Below are 22,403 nucleotides of genomic sequence, written 5' to 3'. Positions count from 1 at the left end.
CACATCTGCAGGCAGGCAGGCACCTCCACCACGCGGGCTGTGCTCTCCAGCCCTGTCCTGGCCAGAGACTTCCGCTCCTCTCTGGGTGAGGGGCCTCACCTGCGCAGAGAGTGGAAGCGGCTACTGCAGGCGCTTGCAGTCTGGACTGGGCCCGGGCAGCTGAATGAGATTTCAATAGGAATTGTTTGCTTTTCCTTTCCTAGATACTCAAAGTCAGTAGAGTTACAGTTTTTTTGGAAAAGGATAACATGTGAGAAGGGAGGACACTGGTTACCTGGAATACCTTCACATATCTAAAATCACCGATTCAGTATTTGCAAACATTTATTGCCACTTGTCTCTCTGCCAGACCTTTCCCTGACTCTGGGAGTTATATATGTCATCTCCATTTTGTAAATGAGGGAAAACAGCTTAACCAATGCCAGAGAGAGAAAGGTGGGATTGAAAAGGACCTGTGTGTTTTCTTCCATTGCCTTCTCCATGGGACTTGGACTTAACCAGGGTGTTAAGCCCTGGTGCAGCAGTAGGCGGTATAAGAGAGCAGAGAGGCTTCCTTGCCCGGGGGTTTCAGTACTAGAGGATGTCCTGGGCTTCCCAGGTGGCACTAGTGGTAAAGAACCAGCCTACCAATGCAGGAGATGCAAGAGATGTGGGTTTGATCCCCTGGGTCAGCAAATCCCCTGGAGGAGGGCATGGCAACCCACTCCAGTATTCTTGCCCGGAGAATCCCATGGACAGGGGAGCCTGGTGGGCTATGGCCCATGGTGTTGCAAAGAGTAGAACAGTACTGAAGTGACTTAGCACAGCACTAGAGGACGTCAGGATAGGGCAGTGGATCCTGGTTACAGATCCATGTTCCATGTTACAGACCCGTGGAGGTTACAGTTGAGTCATCATCACAAGCTTTATGTGGACTAAACTCCTGTTTTGCCTTTCCCATCACAAGGCATGGACTCCACTCTCTGGCAGCTCAGAGACACGCCCCTTCGGGCTTCCTGGTGGCGGATGGATTTCCCTCTGCGTTGCTCTCATTTCCCACCTGCCTTCTGTCCCCTGCCCATTCCCAAGTTACATTTTTCAAGACTGCCCTTTGAATGAAACCTTCTCTTCATGTGAAAACCAACCATGCTGTTCTGGTCTTTTCTCTGAAAATCCTAGAAATTAGCCTGGAAGAATCTTTAAGTCATCCTCCATATCCAACAGTTACCAACTTGAAGAAGCCAAGCCAGTGACAGAATTAAAAGCCCCTGCCCCCGTCCCTTTGTCTCCATAATGCGTGTGCTAGAGAGAGAGAGGGATCACTTATTGTCTTTATTTTGTGGTTTGGTTTTTTTTTTCCCCCTCTATTTTTTGACCTTGCCGCTCAGCATGCAGGATCTTAGCTCCTTGACCAGGGATCAAACCTGTGCCCCCTGCAGTGGAAGCCTGCCTGGTGTCTTAACCACCTGACTTCAGGGAAGTCTCAGGGATCACTCATTGTTGGCTGCGTGCCTGCCTTCTCTGTTCTCTCCCCTTCCTTCTTTCAATCATGAATGGATGTCCAAGGATTCTACTTCATCAGCCTTTAACCACAGAGAAAATGACCAGTACCATTTAAGATGTATAGATTAGCTGGTTGATAAATCTAGAGGGAAGTAGTTTTACACCACCTCCCTCCCCAAAGATATCCAGTATCCACATCCTAATCTCTGAAACTTGTGACTGCTACCTCATATGAACAACAACAACAACAAAGTCTTTGCATATGTAATTACAGATTTGAGATGAGGAGATTGAATGATCTGGTTCTGGCCCCAGCTCTGCCCTGTAACTCCAGGCCTCAGCTATTTCATCTATAAATGGGAATAATGATGTATCTACCACATAGCATTGTTGGGGATTATATGAGTTAACATTCGTAATAAGCATATACTTATTACTCAGCTCTGTCTGGATACAGCATGTTTTGTTTTTTTTTAAAGAAGCTTTTCAGCTAAGGAAGAAGTACTCTAGTTGCCGTGACATATGCATACAAACAAGAGCACTGACAGCACCAAGTTATACCTGTTTGCAGAATAAGGACCAAATGGTATATTTCTAACTGTGGCACCAACTGAAAGACACATACCTCAAGTGCAACAAAAGTTCCACAAGACAGAAATCACAGCGGGCTTAGCCAGCAGTATGTGTACCACCTTTTCCTTTTGCAAAGCACTCTCAATGGAATTACTCCATTTTCCAAGCCCAGGGTTTTGTTTCCAGACTCCGCTGCCCACTTATGTCCATTTTCTGTGAATAATTCGTATGCCAGCTTGATAAATCTGTTCAAGAGCCCCATGCGCCCCTCCTCCCTCCATCTCCACAACCTACTCTAAAATCCAGCCCCTTTCCACACTTGCAGTATCTTTGTTTATCTTGGAATCTGTTTTTAAAAAGTCAAGAGGATAGGAGGCAAGAAAAAGTCAAAAGAAAAAAAAACAACAACAATGGGCTTTGAAGTGTTTGAGAAAGGGCAGACAGCGGTCCTAACAATGTAACTGAAGCAACTGGGGGGTATGAATCATTGAAAAATGTCAGGTAGGTCAACTTTAGGATCATGGGTTCAAGTGTTGTAGGTGGGGAAGGTTTCCTTCTGAACAGAAGAAAGAACTAAAGAGGCTGGTCTTGAGCAACACCTTGCTTTCCCAGTGTCTCCCAGGCTGACCAGGGTTGACCCGACCCCACCCTCTGCCCTGTGGCTTTGGCCACACTCTCAGCCATGCTGGGAACTGAGGTGACTGCTGAGATTTAACTTCTGTTTCTTAGGGAACTGACAAGTCACCTGTGCCTTTCACATTACCCGTCCCTCCCCGCCCATCTCCCTGCAAAACCATAGGATCTATATTTTTCTTCAAAGCCATGTAATTATAAAAGGTGTTTTGATGATCCTCCCCAGCCCCCTCCCCCTTTCACTGCCTCCCTTCAGGGTATACTCTTGGGTTTCCTGCAGACCTAGTCCTGTACCCGAGGACCATGCTCTGCACCTCTCCCCAGCCCAGTGCCTCTTCCTGGTTAGAGGTCCTGCCCTCGCTCACACACCGCCATCCTGTGTTTCCTTCCCCAGTGACATTCCTTCTCTCAGTGAGACAGGCTCTAAGGTCCAAGGCTGAGTGACTGCTGACGAAAAGGGTGGGGACTGACCCAGCCCCAGCCTGCCTGTGTCTGCAATGATTCTTCCATATACGATGATTCCTAACATCAAATCTGATTTATTTCTCTTTTCATGTGTCACTCCCACACCTATATCTTGCTTTTAGTGAGGTCTCGCATTTCCAGGTGCAAAAAGGAAATATTCCATGTCCATTTCCCATGGAAATGGGAAAAAAAATATGCTCTTTTGAAGTAAGACTAAGTTCAAAACGGGCAGTTTGTCTTCTTTCCCTTCCCCATCACTGTGACAACAGCTGGGTCAGAGGTGAGAACTCAGTTGTCCAGTGCCCTTTATTATGGAGCAGAATCAGAATTTGCTTTGTCTTTAGAGTATAAAAGAGCAACAGAGAAGCAAAGGGCAAAGCAACCGTCATCTGGTTTCCATAGGAGAAAAGCAAACACCATTAGGATGAATTAGGGTGGTGAGTCCACCCACTTCGGCGCCTGTCCCTCCTGGAGTCCTGTGTTGGAGGCTGACTCTTGTCCTCTGTTTAGGGTTGAAATTAAACAGTCCTGTATTTGAAGATGGTCATGCTAAGACCCCATCAGTTACTAGTCAAGTGTTCTTGCTGGAAAATCCAGTTTCACAAGGGGGTTGGTGCGGAGGTGGGGAGAAATGAGGAGGCCAGGGTGGGGAGGGTAAGGGGCACAGAAGTTGTGCAACCAGGCAGAGAAATTAACTGAGCATTCATCAGGAAGTCGAGGAATACAGAAAAAGGCTCAACTCAGCTGGAAAGGGCTGCCTCTGAATAGTGATGATCTTAAAGAATGACACGCACAGGTCAAACTGACACAGGACCAGCTTGTAGGCGTCCTACTGGCCCAACCTGGAACAACGGGAGCATCACAGTAAGCACAAACATAAAGGAGTATAATACACTGACTAAAACAAGGATCTGTGAATCCTCAGGATATAAATCTAAAAAGGGAGAGCTCCGACTTACAAGTAGAAAGCCTGCCAACAAACAGAATTATAGAAATCACCATTAGACAACCATCACCGTAATAACTGACTCAAGCAAGAATCATCAACAGATGTTTAGACCAGTGGGTAAAAACCTGAAGAGAATGGGATATTTAATCTCAAAGTACTGGCACTGGCCAAAAAGTCTGTTTAGATTTTTCATAACATCATACCAAGGAACTCGTTTGGCCAACCCCAAGAGCTCCCCATACATGCTTGGGGTAAAATAGTATCCTTACCGTGGAGAGACCTGGGTCACAGCGCCAAAACCAAATAACCAAGGGTAATACTGCGAGTAAGAGTAATACCTTGAGACTAGTCAATAGCCTCAGAGGTGGCGCACCGGGAACTCGGCATCACTTCTGTGATTTTTCTGTCAAAGAGTATTATCTGGATTGAAGCAGGAGGCAATATCAGTCAAACACAACTTAAGGGGTATTTTGCAAAACAATTGGTCTGTACTCTTTTCAAAATATAACTTTAGGAAAAAAAACACAGACAGGCTACGGGACTATTACAGATTAAAGAAGACAAAAGAGGCATGACAATGAATGCAACGCACGATCTTTTGGTAACAGGTCATTATTGCCACAACTGGTGAAATCTGAATAAGGCCTGTAGATAGGTGGCAGCATTAAATCAGTGTTAATGTCCTGCTTGTGATCATTGTACTGGGGCTCTATGAGAGCATGCCTTTTTTCTTAGGAAGTATTTCACAGTGATGTATTTAGCAGTAGTGGGACATGGTGGTATCTGTAATTTATTAAAATAATTCAGGAAAAAAATGTGTGTATATGTGTGCACAGAGAAAGAGAGAAGAATGAAGCAAATGTAGTAAAGGTTAACGTCTGGGGACTCTGAGTAACGGAGGGTCCTTTGTACTTTCCTTGCAACTTTTCATTGTCTGATATGACGTCAACATCAAAAGTTAAAAGGAAAAAAAAGCGCTAATCTGATGTCGGTTTCTGTTCTGCTTGTTCCTGGGCTAGGACCTAATACCGACAGAAAACCATTGCTATTTAGCTATTCCCTCTAAAGAAGCACATGGGGAAAGGTCTTGGAAAGGAGCTCATCGAAAGCCCATCAAACTTTCTGGATTTAGCTGTCATTCTGTGTATGTGCTGAAGACCTTTCCTCAATAGCCAGCCCCAGGCACTGGAACTCTGAAGGCAAAGATGTTTCCAGTCTTTGGGCTGGCCGACCTCAGAGGGGATTTGGTGTTGTTTGTCAGCTGCCTGCCTAACCTAGGTCAGCATCTACCTGCATGGAGCACGTCACATCTGTTATTCAAATAAAGGGATGACTGGTGAGAGACAAAAGTGAGTGAATGAATGGTGAGTATGAGATTTTAGAAATTATTCCAGTAGGTGGTCTGCCGCTTTCCACAATCAAATCTCAACTCAACCCAGGGTCCAAAATCAAAAGTCACGTGCATGGCACAAGCTAAGAGAGATAGGAGGGACCGTGGTTCCCCCTCCCAGCTTGGGAATTGCAGTTTATGTAATCCCAAGGCTTAAGGGAGTCCTGCTTCGAGGGCTCTAGTCAATGGGCTTTCATAGCAGCTGCTGGCAAGTGGGTTGAGTTGACAGAAGTTGAAGTGCTTGGAAGAGACACAGTAAAATCAAACACTTAAATTTCAACTCTGTTGTGATAAACTAAGTTGCCAATGTTTAGAAAACAGTCCAGGATTTCATCTTAACCTGGCTAGCAGGTGAAGCTGAAAAATATTTAGTCACTTACTTCTGGGTACTGACCACTTAGACTCAAGAGGAATGGATAAAAATAACTAGCAGGCCTTGAAGAAATCACAAGGTGCCTTATAAAAGAAATTAAAAGACTGCCTGCCCAGCTTCATAGACAGTATTGAATTTATGGTGGAAAAAGGACAAGAAGATAATTCTTGACTACTAAATCAATCTGTTTTCTCAGCAGAACCATATTCTCCTTTCTGAGCAGGCTTTGCAAACTCTCTGGGACAACATTTTTTCGTGTTTCCTTTTCTCCTAAAGAGGTTGAGCTTCAGTAATTTTGGAGAAAGACTATAAGACTTTATTATCAGCACCATCAAACAGTCCATCTGATGCACTCCTAGCAGTCAGCGTGCTACCATATACGAGTCAGCATCACCTAGAACTGGGCTTGATGGGACATCTGTGCAGAGGTGTGTCCAAATGTCTGTCCCCAACTCCTGCCAAAGGGTTCCCTCAAACAGGTTTCAGAATGGGAACAGCAGAGATTAAAGATGAACACATTCACAATTATGAAAAAGAATGATTTCACCCTGTTTAACTCAGTATTTCCCAAAATTATTTGACCACAGAACCCCCCCCTCATAAAAGATATTAATAACAAATAGAATTTATGTTTTATGAAACTTTGGGAAAAACAATTGTCATGGCAGTCCTAATTGTCAGGAAGGGTTTTGTGCCCCAAACTAATAATGTCAGGAGGGGTTGGTGTTTGTGAACTCAACCAGGCAAAGTCCACGCTGGGTATAAGAAATCCACCTTCCAGCAGCAGCTTCATCATCAACTGTGCAGATGTGGGAAAGTGGTGTAACCTCTTGATCCCTCAGGTTCTTTATCTCCCCAGTGAGTCCTTGACATCAAAGGTCTCTTCCAAACTGAACAATCGAGCTGGTGAATCAGTGAAGGAAGTGTCCTCAACTCATGACCTCTGACTTGGCTCACACACAGTTAGCACTGAACACCCAGACAAGGCAGGCACCGATATGACCCTTCTGCAGGCGGGAGTCCTGCTCAGTGGTTTGTGAACTACCCCATCCCTATCCTGACGGGGCTGTTTGGGTCCCAAGTCCACACTCACCTAAACCCATGATCCTAACTGAATGTACAAAGCTTCTCTTCCTGTTTCCTCCATTCAGGCCCCAAGTTCTTATCTCATTCCCTCAGGTCTGCAGCTCTTTGAAGAGGTCTTCTTGGCTTCTTTGCCAGAGAATACTGGCAAAGCGACTGAGCGTACACACACACACACACATAGCTGATCAACGCCCTGGAGCCTTGAGATAGAGTCAGTGAGTGTAATTGCAGCTTCCCTGGGAAGGGTGAGGACTCAGGTCAGGAGGACGAAGGAGTATGTGCTGAAGCTCTTCACTGGAATGGGCTGCGGAAGTGTGTAAGAGTGTGCATGTGTGTGTGTGTGTGTGGCAGGGCTGGGGTATGTGTGAGGCAGGATGGAATTTGTAAGCTTTTGAGAAAATCCATTGAATCAGCAATTCAGCTCGATGGTTAAATGAGTAATTTAGGGTCTGAGTTTGGGTTCCAACACTGCCTCTACCACTTATTAGCTCTGTGACCTCTACGCAGATTTCTTAGCCTCTGCAAACTCTACCTGTCTAATCAGCAAAATAGGAAAGGTAACAATTCCTGTTTATCAGGACTGTTTCAAAAATCAGTGAGATAAAAGTATGTACGGCATTTATTATGTCTGGCACCCTGCCAGTGCTTATTAATGATTATAAATAATTAACATTCTATTGTTTGATATGCACCAAGTACTGTTTTAAAAAATTTCATGTATTCATTTCAACTCCACAATAACCCTTTAAGGAAGAAGCCAGAATTTTATTTGTTTGTTTGTTTATTATTGGCTGCACCATGTGGCTTGAAGGATCTTGTTTCCTGACCAGGGAATGAACGTGGGCCGTGGCAGTAAATGCAGAGAGTCCTAATCACTGGACTGCCAGGAAAACCCCTATTATTATTTTAACCGAAGGATAGTCGATTTACAATATTATATTAGTTTCAGGTGTACAGCACAGTGATTCAGTGTTTTGTAAGTTATTTAAAGTTATCACAAAATACTGGTTACATTTCCCTGTGCTGTACCATATACCCTTATTGCTTATCTATTTTGTACGTAATAGTTCTAATCACCCGCCACTGTCTGGCCCCTCCTCTGCTCCTTCTCCCCACTGTTAACACCACTGGCTTGTTTTCTGTGTCTGTGAGTCTGTTTCTGTTCTGCTGTATTCTTTTGTTTCATTTTTTAGACTCTACATATGCATAAAATCATTCCGTATTTGTCTTTCTCTGTCTGACTTCTTTCACTAAATGTCATACTCTAGGTCCATCCATGTTGTTGTGATGGCAGAATTTAATTTGTTTTTATGGCTGAATCATAATCCATCATATTACATATATCACACCTTCATTATCCATCCATCTGTTTATGGACATTTAGGTTGCTTCCATATCTTGGCTTCTATACACAGTGTCGCTATGAACATTGGGGTGCCTGGATCTTTTTGTATCAGTGTTTTAGTTTTTTTGGATATATGCCTTGGAATGGAATTGCTGAGTCATATGGTGGTCTATTTTTAGTTTTCTGAAGATCTTCCATACTGGTTTCCATAGTGGTTGAATCATTACATTCCTACCAACTGTATACAGAGGTTGGAAGCCAGGATTTTATGGATAAGTAAATGGATATATAAATTGGAGCGTGGTTCCCAGGTGGCACTAGTCATAAAGAAGCCACCTGCCAATTCAGGAGACATAAGAAACTCGGGTTCAATCCCGGGGACAAGAAGAAATCCTGGAAGAGGGCATGGCAACCCACACCAATGTTCTTGCCTGGAGAATCCCATGGACGAGGAGCCTGGTGGGCTACAGTCCATGGGGTTGCACAGAGCTGTACATGACTGAAGCGATTTAGCACACACAGGCACAGTGTACCTATTATTAATGCTGCTGTTACTGTTTTCATTATTAACATTTCCTGATTATACATTAACTATATAATATTTGTATATTATCACTTTCTTATTACATTAATATAATCAATTATTGAGAGATATTATTACTAATATCTCTTACTAGGTTCTGTTCTTTTCTGTCCACAGAATTTCACAATAAGAAGCAGCTTGTGATCAAGTATGTTTTGCAAAAGGGAACTGGATCCTCTTGATTTGGGTTCTGATAGAATAGCAAGGAGAGTTAAGAAAGTCTTAAGTGAACAGTGCAAAGAAACAGAGGAAAACAACAGAATGGGGAAGAGTAGAGATCTGTTCAAGAAAATTAGAGATACCCAGGGGTCATTTCATGCAAGGATGGGCACAATAAAGGACAGAAATGGTATGGACTTAACAGAAGCAGAAAAGATTACGAAGAGGTGGTATAAATATACAGAAAAACTATACAAAAAAGGTCTTAATGATCTGAATAACCATGATGGTGTGGTTACTCACCTAGAGCTAGACATCCTGGAGTGTGAAGTCAAGTGGGTCTTAGGAAGCATTACTGCAAACAAAGCTAGTGGAGGTGATGGAATTCTAGCTGAGCTATTTCAAATCCTAAAAGATGACGGCGTTAAAGTGCTACACTCATTACGTCAGCAAATTTGGAAAACTCAGCAGTGGCCACAGAATTAGAAAAGGTCAGTTTTCATTCCAATCCCAAAGAAGGACAATGTTAAAGAATGTTCAAATTACTGTACAATTGCACTCATTTCACATGCCAGAAAGATTATGCTCACAATTCAAGCCAGGCTTCAGCAGTACCTGAATTGAAGACTTCCAGATGTATAAGTTGGATTTAGAAAAAGCAGAAGAACCAGAGATCAAATTGCGAACATCCTCTAGATCATAGAAAAAGCAAGGGAATTCCAAAAAAAATCTCCTTCTGCTTCACCGACTATGCTAAAGCCTTTCACTGTGTGGATCACAATAAACTGTGAAAAATTCTTAAAGAGATGGGAATACCAGACCACCTGACCTGTCTCCTGAGAAACCTGTATGCAGAACAAGAAGTAACAATTAGAATGAGACATGGAACAATGAACTGGTTCCAAACTGGGAAAGGAGTCCATCAAGGCTGTATATTGTCACCCTGCTTATTTAACGTCTATGCAGAGTACATCATGTGAAATACCAGGCTGAATGACTCACAAGCTGGACTCAAGATTGCAGGAAGAAAGATCAATAACCTCACATATGCAGATGATACCACTCTAATTGCAGAGAGTGAAGAGGAACTAAAGAGCCTGTGACGAAGGTGAAAGAGGAGAGTGAAAAAATTGGCTTAAAACTCAACATTCAAAAAGTAAGATCATGGCATCCAGTCCCATCACTTCATGGCAAATAGATGGGAAAACTTGGAAACAGTTACAGATTTTATCTTCTTGGACTCCAAAATCACTGAGAACGGTGACTGCAGCCATGAAAGTAAACGACACTTTCTCCTTGGAAGAAAAGCTATGACTAATCTACACAGGGTATTAGAAAGGAAATCAACTCTGAATACTGACTGGAAGGACTGATGCTGAAGCGCCAATGCTTTCGCCAAGAGCAAATGCACTGGAAAAAGACCCTGCTGCTGGGAAAGACTGAGGGCAGGAAGAGAAGGGGAAAACAGAGGAAAAGATGGTTGGATGGCATCACCGACTCAATGGACATGAGTTTGAGCAGATTCTGGGAGATAGTGAAGGACAAGGAAGCCTGGCGTGTTGCGGTCCACGGGGTTGGCAAAGTGCCTAACACCACTTAAGGACTGAACAGTATTTCATACATGTGGTTTCATCTATTCGCCACCAGATGGCAGTATATATTGGTTATTTAATTTCAAGGGAGGGACAGTATGGGAAAGGCCTTAAATACAGGAGAGTTAGGGCATAAACGGAGAAGGCAATGACACCCCACTCCAGTACTTTTGCCTGGAAAATCCCATGGACGGAGGAGCCTGGTGGGCTGCAGTCCATGGGGTCGCTAGAGTCGGGCACGACTGAGCTTCACTTTGACTTTTCACCTTCATGCATTGGAGAAGGAAATGGCAACCCACTCCAGTGTTCTTGCCTGGAGAATCCCAGGGACGGGGGAGCCTGGTGGGCTGCCGTCTCTGGGGTCGCACAGAGTCGGACGCGACTGAAGCGACTTAGCAGCAGCAGCACCAGCAGGGCATAAACAGTGTAGGTGCTTTGCCATGTGGTGAAGTTACGGACTAGATGATTTCCTAAACATTCAGATAATTATTGTGTTAAGTTCTGGTAGCCACAGTACCACCTTATGGCAGAGTTTCCTCCAGCTCTGGCTGGGCATGGGATTTACTCTGTAGCCTGGCCAGACAATGGATGGGTCAAAAGACTCCTGCAATTCTATAGACACCTCTCTTCACACAAATGGGATCTGATGCCTGGATGAAAGTTTTGGGGAAGGGACTAGGGGAGGCAGGATAGGGTGTGGAGGGGTTCACTCCCTCCCCTGGGTTAGATCTGCTGCAGCTGGACCTGTCCATTTCACTGTTCCTTCCCTAGGGCCATCCTTGTGCTCACCCCAGACCCTGTGGGCTGCCCATGGTGTGAGCTGGTCTTGGGGCCCCATCTTCTGGATGAGGGTACATGACCATATTCTAGGAGGTAAAGATAAGCTATAAACTAAATTTGGCCCAGTTTGAAGGTTTTCGGGGAAGAAGCCCATTGCTGCTGCTGCTGCTAAGTCGCTTCAGTTGTGTCCAACTCTGTGCGACCCCATAGACGGCAGCCCACCCGGCTCCACTGTCCCTGGAATTCTCCAGGCAAGAGCACTGGAGTGGGCTGCCATTTCCTTCTCCATTACTTTTTATTTTATTTTATTTTATTTTATTTTTACTTTTTATTTTAAAAAAATCAGAATATTGTGTTTGAAAAGGCAAATTGGGCCTCAATTATTAGAATTAAACAAAGGTATGCAGAAAATTACAAGTTCTGTTGGTAACTTGTGGTCAGCCCTCTAGACCAGGTCCCTCTTCCTGTACCCCCAGGGAGAAAGGTTATAGGGAGAAAGTTTGAGAAGCTATTCCCCTATTGTCTGGACTGTAAATTCCTGGGAGTAGGCTCCTATTTAGGTCAGCAGTGCAATTCATTACTGAACAAAGACTAAGGCATGCAGGTGACAGGGGTGGGATCCTAGGGACATTGAGAGGCAGAGGGCACCAGGGCCACAGGCACCCTCCTGGGTCTATGTGGGGCCCGATAGCCTGCATGTCCAACAAGCTCCCAGGTGGCGCTAACACTGCTGTCTAAGGACCACACTCTGAGAACTACTGCTTTATGGTGTTAGGGAAATAAAGGCAGGCAGGATTCTTTGTTTTGCCAATGTTACTGGTTGGTCTAGGTGAGATCTACTTAAAGGGAGAGGCCTAACACTCTAAGAACTCTGTGTCTTGGGGAATTTCTGGCAAAAGTGAGATGGTTACCATTACCACTGGCCCCTTTCGGTGACAGATGGCATGGCCCAAACCAAGTTGGCCAAAACCTAACTTTATGTTGGTCAGAAATGATTGTGGTCAGAGACTAATACCAGTAGTCATTGCTTCCAGTTCTGCTGCCAACGGGAGCAGCTTACAATCCTGTTAAGATTCTAAAAATTCTGTTCTTCAGAATTTGCTTTTTAACAGTTTTTAACTTATGTTCTTCTATCCTTCTCTATGGGTGTTATAACAGGAGAAAGTGAAAATAAACCAAGTGTCCAATAATAAAGGGATCAGTTTGGACAACCTAAATGTTTACTAATTGAGGAACAGTTGAAACAAACCCAGCTGATAGTTGAAACAATGCCAGCATTGGGCCGGGCCACTGCCTGTCTGCTCTTGGATCAGTCTCTGCCTCCTTGCCTGCTCAGTTTTTCAGGGCACCCTAATGCTGAGGAACCCTTGTCTGGATGTGGGTGAGTCCCGCCAGTGGAAGGTACTGGTAGAAGGAGAGGATGAGGGAAGTCAGGGTCTGGTTCCCTTCCTCTCTCTGCTTTGGATGGCATCCTATTCATCCTGGGAGTGGCCAGCTCTCCTCCATAGCAAGAGATGTGCAAGAGCCCCACCCGCTATGGTGCCTCACCACGCTCCAGCCACTGACCCAGCATCTGGTTCTGGGCCTCCCCTGAGGATGGTAATGTCTTCCTGCCTTGACCATCTCTGTGTTTATCTCAGCATCTCATTTGGTCTCCCAGATCTTCCAATACCCACATAACCCACTGACTATAACGTCCTTCTGTTTGAAAGGAAGAGTTCTCATTCTTGACTGGACCTTCCCTAATACAAATAATATCCTGACTAAAGGCTTCCTGGCTAGTTATTAAGTGATATACAACAAGAGTGTTGGACTCTGTATAGATAGGTAGCATCTAATGTACGTGTTTCTAATTGCTGATGTAGGACAAGTCACGGTGGTGGGGGTCAGTGGTGGTTGGGGAAGGGACTTTAGCCCCTCCGTCATCTCCGTCAATTTCTCTTGCCTTTCCCACCCCAGATCAGTCTGTTTACTGTGCAAAACAACTTCTAGACAAGTCTCCTGTCTTCCCTTCTAAGCTCTGAAACCCTTCTATAGTATATAGATATTCTAACTGGAGAGAGTAAAGGGAACACATGGGCCTTCACACTATTTTCAGTAATCTCATGAAAATACTCAACATCATTAGCACATAGGGGTGACTGTGGTTAATCCATAATTTTAGGTGTCTCTTATGTCTGCTGAAATATGAAGGGCGTTCTCTATTACTCATGTGGGTGCTATTAATCTATTCCCCATTATCAATGTAGTGGCAGGAAGTTTATTTTTAATACACCCCTAAATCCTTCAGGGAGTCTCTAACTCAACAGTTGAAGACAGTATCTATAACTCTTAGAGCTGGGAATCCAGCTATCACCATGCGCTTATCAGTTGCTTTTGAAATATGTTTTGAGGAAGTCTTGCAAATGACCACAGACAGCTCTGAAGTGAAAGAGATGTTACAGAGAGCTCAGCTAATCACATATACATGCGTGCATGCTCAGTTGCTCAGTTGTGTCTGATTCTTTGCAACCTCATGGACTGTAGCCCACCAGGTTCCTCTGTCCAAGGAATTTCCCAAGCAAGAGTGCTGGAGTGGGAGGTCAGTTCCTACCTCAGAAGATCTTCCCGACCCAAGGGTCACATACACAATCTCACTTAACATGACAGACGACCATCAATGATATGGGATTAGGTGTTTACCCTGAATTCTGCTACTTGGGTAGAATCTTGTTCACTGATGAACTAATAGACCATGTCACTGGTAACCAAACCAAACCACGTGTGTTCAGGGGTAATGTCCACAGCACAAAGACTCAGGCTCAGCTGAAGATGGGGACAGGCCATCACCTTCTGGGTGGCTTTTAGTTTCTAAGAATATGAACAAGTACACTTTGGAGACTCTTCAGATAATACAATTTGAGAAGATTTTTAAAATTTGAAGTGAAGATGATGTGTTTTCACTTAACATGTGCAGTTCTACGTCTTTTTCATGTGGGATTCGGTGGCCCCCGTCCCATCACACTCTTGACCACCCATAATCACAGTATCATCTGACACGACTCATCTCAACTCAGCTTGTTGGGCTGATCCTCTTGACTTTGACTCAAGTTATATAGGAAGCTCAGCATCACCAACTTTTAGTAGGGTATCTGCTTAAACACATCAGAGATGCCCTTGCATTCAGTTCATAATTGATTTCATTTTTATAGCCACCTCCATAGAAGAACTGGTCAAAGAACATGTGTAAAAATCATATCTGGTTCTAGAAGAAGAAGATGAAGAATTTTAAGACCCAGTAGATAGAAGACAGTCTGTCTATCGTAATTAAGGGAGTGGGCTCTGGAGTCAAAATCTGGATTGGCCTGTTCTAAGCTGGATGATCTTGAGTAGCTTAACCTCTCAGAGCCTAAGCTTTGCCAGCCACTAGATAGGGAAACAGTGACACCGAATTGTGAAGGGGTCCTCTGAGAACCACACGGCTTGCGTACATGTGATGGACCTGGCAGAATGTGACTAGCAAGTAGCAGGTTCTTAATGGATGTGGGCTGCTCTCACCTTCACGGCCATCGTCTATGAGAAAATTTTTTAACTCTGGCCTAGTGACTTTTAGACACTGAGAATAGAAATGGGTGGTGTTCTGACCCAATCCTCCCTGGAATCCCATAAGAATCAGGCGTGTCTCCAGCACAGGGTATGTCGCTAACATTGATAAGTAGCCTTATCTGGAAGGTGGGGGACGTCTGGAAGATAACTGAAGCATTTAGAAAAAATGAAGTTCTGGAAATGCAGAAGTTGCAGAAGAGGCGATGTGGACAGAAGTTTATAAACTTCTACAGTTTACAAATGCTACAGTCTTGTAAAGGTACAAAGAACGACGACCTTAAAAGCAACACAGCTCAAGGCTAGATGCTTGGAATGGACTAGTTCTGGTTAATCCCCAGTATTCTAGATGCCCAAACTTCAGCGACTCTTAAAGAACATCCCCCTACACGATCACTGTATTTTATAATACAGGCTTCCCACTCAGGGTGGGAAGTGTGGACTGGTCAGAGGACAAGAAAAGACAGGCTCTCGCATGTCTGTAGATGGCACTGCATGTGCAGGATTTGGACGTGGACGTTCCTTTGGTTGCTGCTCAGGCACTGTTTGTGACCCCATGGGCTGCAGCACGCCAGGTTTCACCGGCCTTCACTATCTCCCAGAGTTTGCTCAAACTCATGTCCCTTATTTCTGTGAAGTTTGCACTTGAAAAGAATAAGCATGATTTCAAGGCCTTGAATATCCTTGAGAATCTGAGGATAAAACACTGCTAGTGACCAGGACACAAGAGGCAGAGATCTCTGCTGTACGTTAAAGGGTTCACCACTTATTCACACATCAAATATTTCCTGAGCACCTATTTTGTGCAGGTACCAAATTCAGTTCCAGGGAGCTGAAAAGAACTCACAGTCTGGCAATGATGCATAAATACGTGACTAAGGGAGTGCTAAAAGTATGAATTTTAAATATGGGGACTTTGTACAGTGGTTACGCATCTGCCTGGCAATGCAGGGGATGCAGGTTTGCTCCTTGGTTGGGAACTAAGATCCCACATGCTACAGAGTGACTAAGCCTGCTCGCTGCAAGTAGACAGCCCATGTGCTGCAACTGCGGAAGCCAGTGCACTCTGCAGCCCGTGTGCTGTACCTACTGATACCGTGCACCACAACGGAAGATCCTGTGTGACACAATGAAGATTTCCAGTGCCGCAACTAAGACCCAATGCAGCCAAAGAAAGAAAGAAAGAATAAATATTAAAATAAAATGAAGTATGCGTGCATTGTGTTCTATAAGGCAACAAGTGCCCAAGTAATCTTGGGAAAAGACTCGAGAAGACTTATGGCTGAAAGCGAGCAGATAAAGGGGTTGGTAGGGGTCTAGACGACATTCCGGGGGAAGGTGACCTCTGACACGCTCTCTGAGGCCCACTCTTGTCTCTCTGTGTGCTCTGCCCTGCCCCTGTCCTAAGACATTATCACTGCCTTCTTACCTGAGTTACTGCAAATCCTCTTGCCACTGCATCCCCCTGTGTCTTCTAAGACATTTGCCACACAGAAGTCATGGGATCTTTCTAGGTCACAAACCTGAATCTTATCAGTTCCCCTGCTGAATACTTTTCATCCTAGAGGAAACCAGTCCTGAATATTCATTGGAAGGACTGATGCTGAAGCGGAAACTCCAATACTTTGGCCACCTGATGCGAAGAGCTGACTCACTAGAAAAGACTCTGATGCTGGGAAAAATTGAAGGCGGGAGGAGAAGGGGACGACAGAGGATGAGATGGTTGGATGGCATCACTGACTCAATGGACATGAGTCTCCATCACGGGAGTTGGGAGGCCTGGGGTGCTGCAGTCCACGGGCCCGCAAAGAGTCGGACACGACTGAGAGACTGAACCGAACACTTTTCAAAGGTGTCCAACAGCCTCAGGATTTAATAATATAGAATAACAAAGATGACAATAAAAATAGCAACCTTCCATAGAGTGTCCTATGCACCGGGTGTTCCATGCGCTTTATGTGCGCAACTGCTCCTCATTATTTGTGGATTCCACAGCTGTGAATTATCGACTGTCTAAAATTAATTATAAGTCCCACATTAATACTTGCTGTGCTTTGGGGTTCATTTTTGGGCATGCACAGGGTGGCGAAATATTGGAGTGGAGCTAACTGAGCTCAAACAAGGTAATACTCAGCCTTCTTGTTTCAGCCTCACATTGTACATTGTTCAATGTGAAGACTTAGATGGGTCATGTTGTATGTTACTTGTTTTAGAACAAACAAATTTTGTTCTTTGTTCCCAAACAACAAAAGGAAAAAGAAAATAATAGCATTTTACTCAAACCTGAATGAATCTGAAAGAAATGGACTTTGGGGATTGCCCTGTCTACTGGCTTTAATGTTTCAGGTAATAAAAACTGCAGGGGGAGACCAAATAATAGAAAATTTAATGGAAAGTGGAAAGAATAGACCTTCTTCCCAAAACATAAAAAAGAGAAGAGCTTACCTGTTGTGGAGATTGTCCATGAGGTTTCCCTAGACATTTACTTTCTCTTCCTGCAACTAAAAAAACCAAAAAACAGTTAAAAACAGGCCTGCCAGTTGCCTCCTTTTCATAGCCAAGATGCATCTTAAAAGTGAGAACAGAAAGCATTTCCCGAGAGAGACGTAGGTAGTGATGTCGGGGAAAGGATTCCTGGCCTGGACCAGTGACTCCAGGTAAACAAGGGCTTTGAAATTTACCAGGCCTGAGTTTGCAGCCCAGCTCCCAATACTGAATTAACAATCAATTAATGCCTAATTAATCATTTATCCAAATATCAGTGTTTCATCTATAAAACATGGTTGCAGTGAGATTTAAACAGCACAACAGGAAAGCTGTTGAGAAAAATTTACATAACTGAAGGAATGAGATTTTAGATAAAAGCACTCACCAAGTGACCAAAGTGATAAATAAAACTAAACCCAACGCCAAGACACACCATTGTGATATTTCAGAAGTGCGGTAAAAGTAAAGCTCCTATAGGCTTTTACAAAGAAAAAGCTGACCATATACAGAGAGCTGGGGATCAGAACGGCTTTAGACTTCTTAAGTACACACACAGTGCTGGGCTGTGCTTAGTCGTGTCCGACTCTTTATGACCCCATGGACCAGAGCATGCCAGGCTGCCTTGTCCCTCACTATCTCCCAGAGTTTTCTCAAACTCATGTCCATTGAGTCGGTGATGCCATCCAACCATCTTATCCTGTTGCCCCCTTCTCCCCCTGCCCTCGATCTTTCCTTGCATCAGGGTCTTTTCCAATGACTCAGCTCTTCACATCAGGTGGCCAAAGTATTGGAGCTTCAGCATCAGTCCTTTCAAGGAATATTTAAGGTTGATTTCCTTTAGGATCGGAGAAGGCAACGGCACCCGGCTCCAGTACTCTTGCCTGGAAAATCCTGGACTGGTTTGATTTCCTACACATTATTCTAAATTTGCCCAAACTACCAACGAAATGAGAAGGTACAATAAAGACATTTTCAGATAAGAAAAGTCTCAAAAATTTTACCATCCCTTCTTGGAAAGGAGTCTATTAGAAGATGTAATAAACAAATGAGGAAGTAAACCAAGAGGGGAAGGCAAGGAATATAAGAAATAGGACATTAAAAACAGGAGAGAGACAAAAGGAACCCCTAGGACCATCGCCGTGGAGATTCCAGAATCCCAGCACTCTGCACAACCCGGAGGAGGCTCATTCCCGTTGCAGAAGTTAAGAAGGCTCTGGGCAGTTTTCTTTTAAGAGAAGAAATTGACAGAATCACTGACGTATCCTACAGAGAAAAATACACATGCTAGGGAAAGAATCTGGCATCAAATTAGTGGTAAGGATACAGAATACTGAACAAATGAAAAAAAAACAAAACAAAAAAACAAATCATTTGTTACCTTCAGAGAAGAAACTGTGCAGGAAAGAAAATGTAGTTATAATTCTCTACTTGGCTTAGCTGTGAACAGCACTTATGTAGTTATAATAAATACTAGTTATTTACCTAACTAAAACTGGAGGTGGGGTTCGATAGGGAGGGGGGACATTCTTTATTTGCGGTGGGGCAGGGTGAGGAAGTTGAACCATCTTCTTCCATAGTGGAAGATAATGTCTAAAACTGAAAAAAAAAAAATCAAGAAATGGTAATAGAAACATTACTGAGGCAAATAACCAAAATAATCAGCTAAAGAAGTGATTCTCTGAGGAAAGAAAGATGTGCTCATAAGTGGGCAGCCTGATCTGGAAATTTGGGAACCAATCTAGTCCTAAGAGCAAAGTCAGGAGAAAATGTAAACTAGATGATAGCAAGCAATAACAATGATGCTTTCAAATTAAAGCTGATTCCCATTCATTTATTTAGCCTACATTAATTATTTAATGCCTACTACTGTGGAGAGAAGAGGGTGGTAGAAGATGAGATGGTTGGATAGCATCACTGATTCAATGGATGTGAGTTTGAGCAAACTCTGGGTGATAGTGAAGGACTGGGAAGCCTGGAGTGGTGCAGTGGATGGGGTCACAAAGAGTTGGGACCTGACTTGGCGACAGCTGTGGGCCAGGTCATGTGCTAATGACATGATCTAGCAAAATTAATTGCTTACAGCCTAGTGAGGTGGGCAAAACAAAAACAAGTAATTACGATCCAGTCCTATAATAGAGCTTATTGGCAAAGCATCATGAAAACGTGGGGACCAGCAATCAACCTGCCAGAATATTCTAGAGCTGCACAGTCCAATCTGGTAACTACTAGCCATATGTGGCTATTTAAATTACTAAAAAATAAACACATGAAAAGTTCAATTCCTGGGTTACACCAGCCAGCCACATTTCAACAGCTTGAAAGCCACATGTGGCTGATGGCTGTCATATCAGACAGTGTGGACACAGAACATTTTTCTCTCTGCAGAAAGTTCTACTTGATGGTGCTGGTCTACAGCTTCCTAAATGGTGATTTTTACAGTGTTTTCAAGTACATGGAACCCCTGAAGGGACCACATTCCATGGGTCTGTAGAGCCTTGGTGAGTTTGATATTTAACTAGTTATCTGTACATGGAGTAGAACTTTTACTCTTTTTCAATTGGAGCCACTGCTGGAAGTAGAAAGGAGTCTTTCTTACATGTCCTGATACTGTTTGGCCACAGATGTTGAGGGCAAATACTGATGGTGACTAATAGTTTTTGAGTCTTTGGGAAAGCACTTTTGTGTAGCAAAAAGAGGGGAGCGTTCTGGGGAACTCAGAAACTCCTGAGTTGGAAACTTTGCCCCACTAATTAGCTGTGTGGCCTTAAGCAAACTTCTAAATCTCTCTGCACCTTTGTTTATTCGGACGTGAGGTATACAGATAATGCAAGAATCAGGACAAGCAGGTACAGAAGAAGCGCAGAAATGGCAGCTGCCATTCTTCTCACTGTTCTTAATCTACATGGGATGAGGGGCTCTCAGTAAAGAAGAGGGTCTCCTAGTCTCTCATTTCTTCTCATCATCGCCCTGATCTCTGGCTTTTTCAAAAAGCTCTCTCATTGACCAGGAACTTTATTAACTACATCAGGAATAGGAATTTAAGTTCAAGAAGGGCAAAGGGAAGAAAGAAGAGGGAAGGGCACTGGCAGTCACTCAAAGCCCAGGACATGCCAGCCTGGCCTGCCCATTGTTCTGTAAACCCTCCCAAGGTCGAGAAGCTCAAGCTGATGAGACGGTGGCTGGAGGGGGAAGAGGCTTGCAGCTGGTAGAAAAGGAAGCACGGTGACATGTAAACTCACAGGAGTCAGGTAGGGGGCGCTGTGGATGCCACGCTCAGGGCCTGACTTGATGGGATTCCCATCATAACCAGTCGCCACATGTGGCACTCACAGTGGCCCAAGAGTAGAGGTGGCCGAGGCAACTGAACCAGCGTGTAACCTTCCCACAGACTGGCTTTTACTCAGCATTTATGCCATACAGCCCATCTCGGTGTACTTCTCTAACTTCCATGAGAAGAAAACCCAACTTTCTTCCCAAGTGGAGTTAAATTCTAAATATGATAAGCCTCAGTTGGCACCAACACTGGTTGCCAGAATTAACTTTTCCTTGTAATTTGTAAACGCATTCAGGCTTGTTTTGGGGTTTTCTTTTATGGGTTTGCCCCCACCCCCACCTCTAAGCAGGGCCAATATCTGAATAGAAAGAAAAGACCTCCAGCTGGGCTCCTTTCTCCCAACAAGCTTTGCAAGTTTTGCGGCATCTTCCTTGGATACGGTTCAGCTGGGGGCCTTCCCTGTATTCCAGGAGGAATTTCTGTGTCCTCACAGAGGGGCCCTTTGTTGTCTGAGGTTGTGAGAAGTTAACCACTACTTTGCACAAGGAAATATCTTTTCCCTCTGTGAAGCAATGATCAAAGAAGAATGCCATTTAAACCAAGGAAAAACAAAACTGTGATTTATCTCTAGAATCTCTATGGGAAAAAAGAAAGGCCTTAATTACTTTAGTAACACATGATCAGCTGCAGTAGAAAGTGTAAAATTCACTCATCTATTGATGGATTTTAAAGTTTAGTCCTTGGTGCAAAGTCTAAGTGCTTTTTTAAAAAGCATACAAACTTTTTTTTTCCCTTTTGCAGCTGCTCTGCTCACAAATACCTCCAATCTTTTTCAAATGCTTTAAGAATTTTTTCACTAAAAATATATTTGTATGTGTACATATTTATATATAAAATAGATATAATTACACAGACACATGCACAAATACATATAAGCACGCAAAGTTTAGGAAAAGTGTGGGAGGAAGCCTTAGTCAAGGAACCTAACCTGGGTTAGATGCTCAGTTTTTTCTCAGGATTTATTTTATGTCCATTTGCATATCTATTTTACACAATATATAACAGCTTCATGTATTGCTTTTTCCCCCTTTAACATTATATTTTGAGCCTTTTCCATGACAATCCATAATGTCCATAATGATTGTTTTAAATGGCTGCAAATTATTCCAATTAGTTATGCCAGTTAACCATTTCTCTCCATGGCTTAACATTTCTGGAACTTTCCATTTTTGTTAAAGTCACCCTCCTTGCAGTTTCCAAGTTCCAAGTCTATGGTGCTTTATATAATTGTAACAAGTGACCTGATTTCGATTTTCTTTGCCTTTCATTTTCTTAATTTTCTTCTGACACAAAGTAAAGACCTATAGGGCCAAGCTGTTAAGAGACAGCCAGGAGGCTGTTTCTCCATCACAAACCAGGTAATGCTGCATCCACAAGGCATCACCGCCCTTCAGAGCTTTATCCAGGTGAAAGCAAAGGGAACCTGCCTGGCCATCACCCATCCAGGCAGAAATCCTCTCTTACCAAACAGTTAAAAACCCCACACAGTAGATGCCAGGGAATCAGACCTGGATCCGCATTGTTTAGTCGCTAAGTCGTATCTGACTCGTTGTGACCCCATGAACTGTAGCCTGCCGGGCACTTCTGTCC

General features: G+C 43.8%; 1 protein-coding gene across 6 annotated transcripts in view; it reads right to left on the bottom strand.

Annotated features, from left to right (window-relative positions):
* C6H4orf19 (chromosome 6 C4orf19 homolog) overlaps positions 1–22,403 on the bottom strand; it is a 95,016-nt gene that overhangs the window by 21,571 nt on the left and 51,042 nt on the right. For 5 of the 6 annotated variants that reach the window (XM_060417580.1, XM_060417578.1, XM_060417582.1 and 2 more), the window contains one exon: positions 17,438–17,493. The exons of the other annotated variant lie outside the window; for it this stretch is intronic. The gene's annotated coding sequence lies outside the window, so the exon portion shown is untranslated. The remainder of the gene's footprint in view (positions 1–17,437; positions 17,494–22,403) is intronic. 6 annotated transcript variants of the gene reach the window in all.

This window comes from Ovis aries, chromosome 6, assembly GCF_016772045.2.
Source record: "Ovis aries strain OAR_USU_Benz2616 breed Rambouillet chromosome 6, ARS-UI_Ramb_v3.0, whole genome shotgun sequence".
In the NCBI taxonomy this organism is placed as follows: domain Eukaryota; kingdom Metazoa; phylum Chordata; class Mammalia; order Artiodactyla; family Bovidae; genus Ovis; species Ovis aries.
Note: the sequence above shows the minus strand (reverse complement) of the source record. Positions and strands in the feature narration are given on the sequence as shown.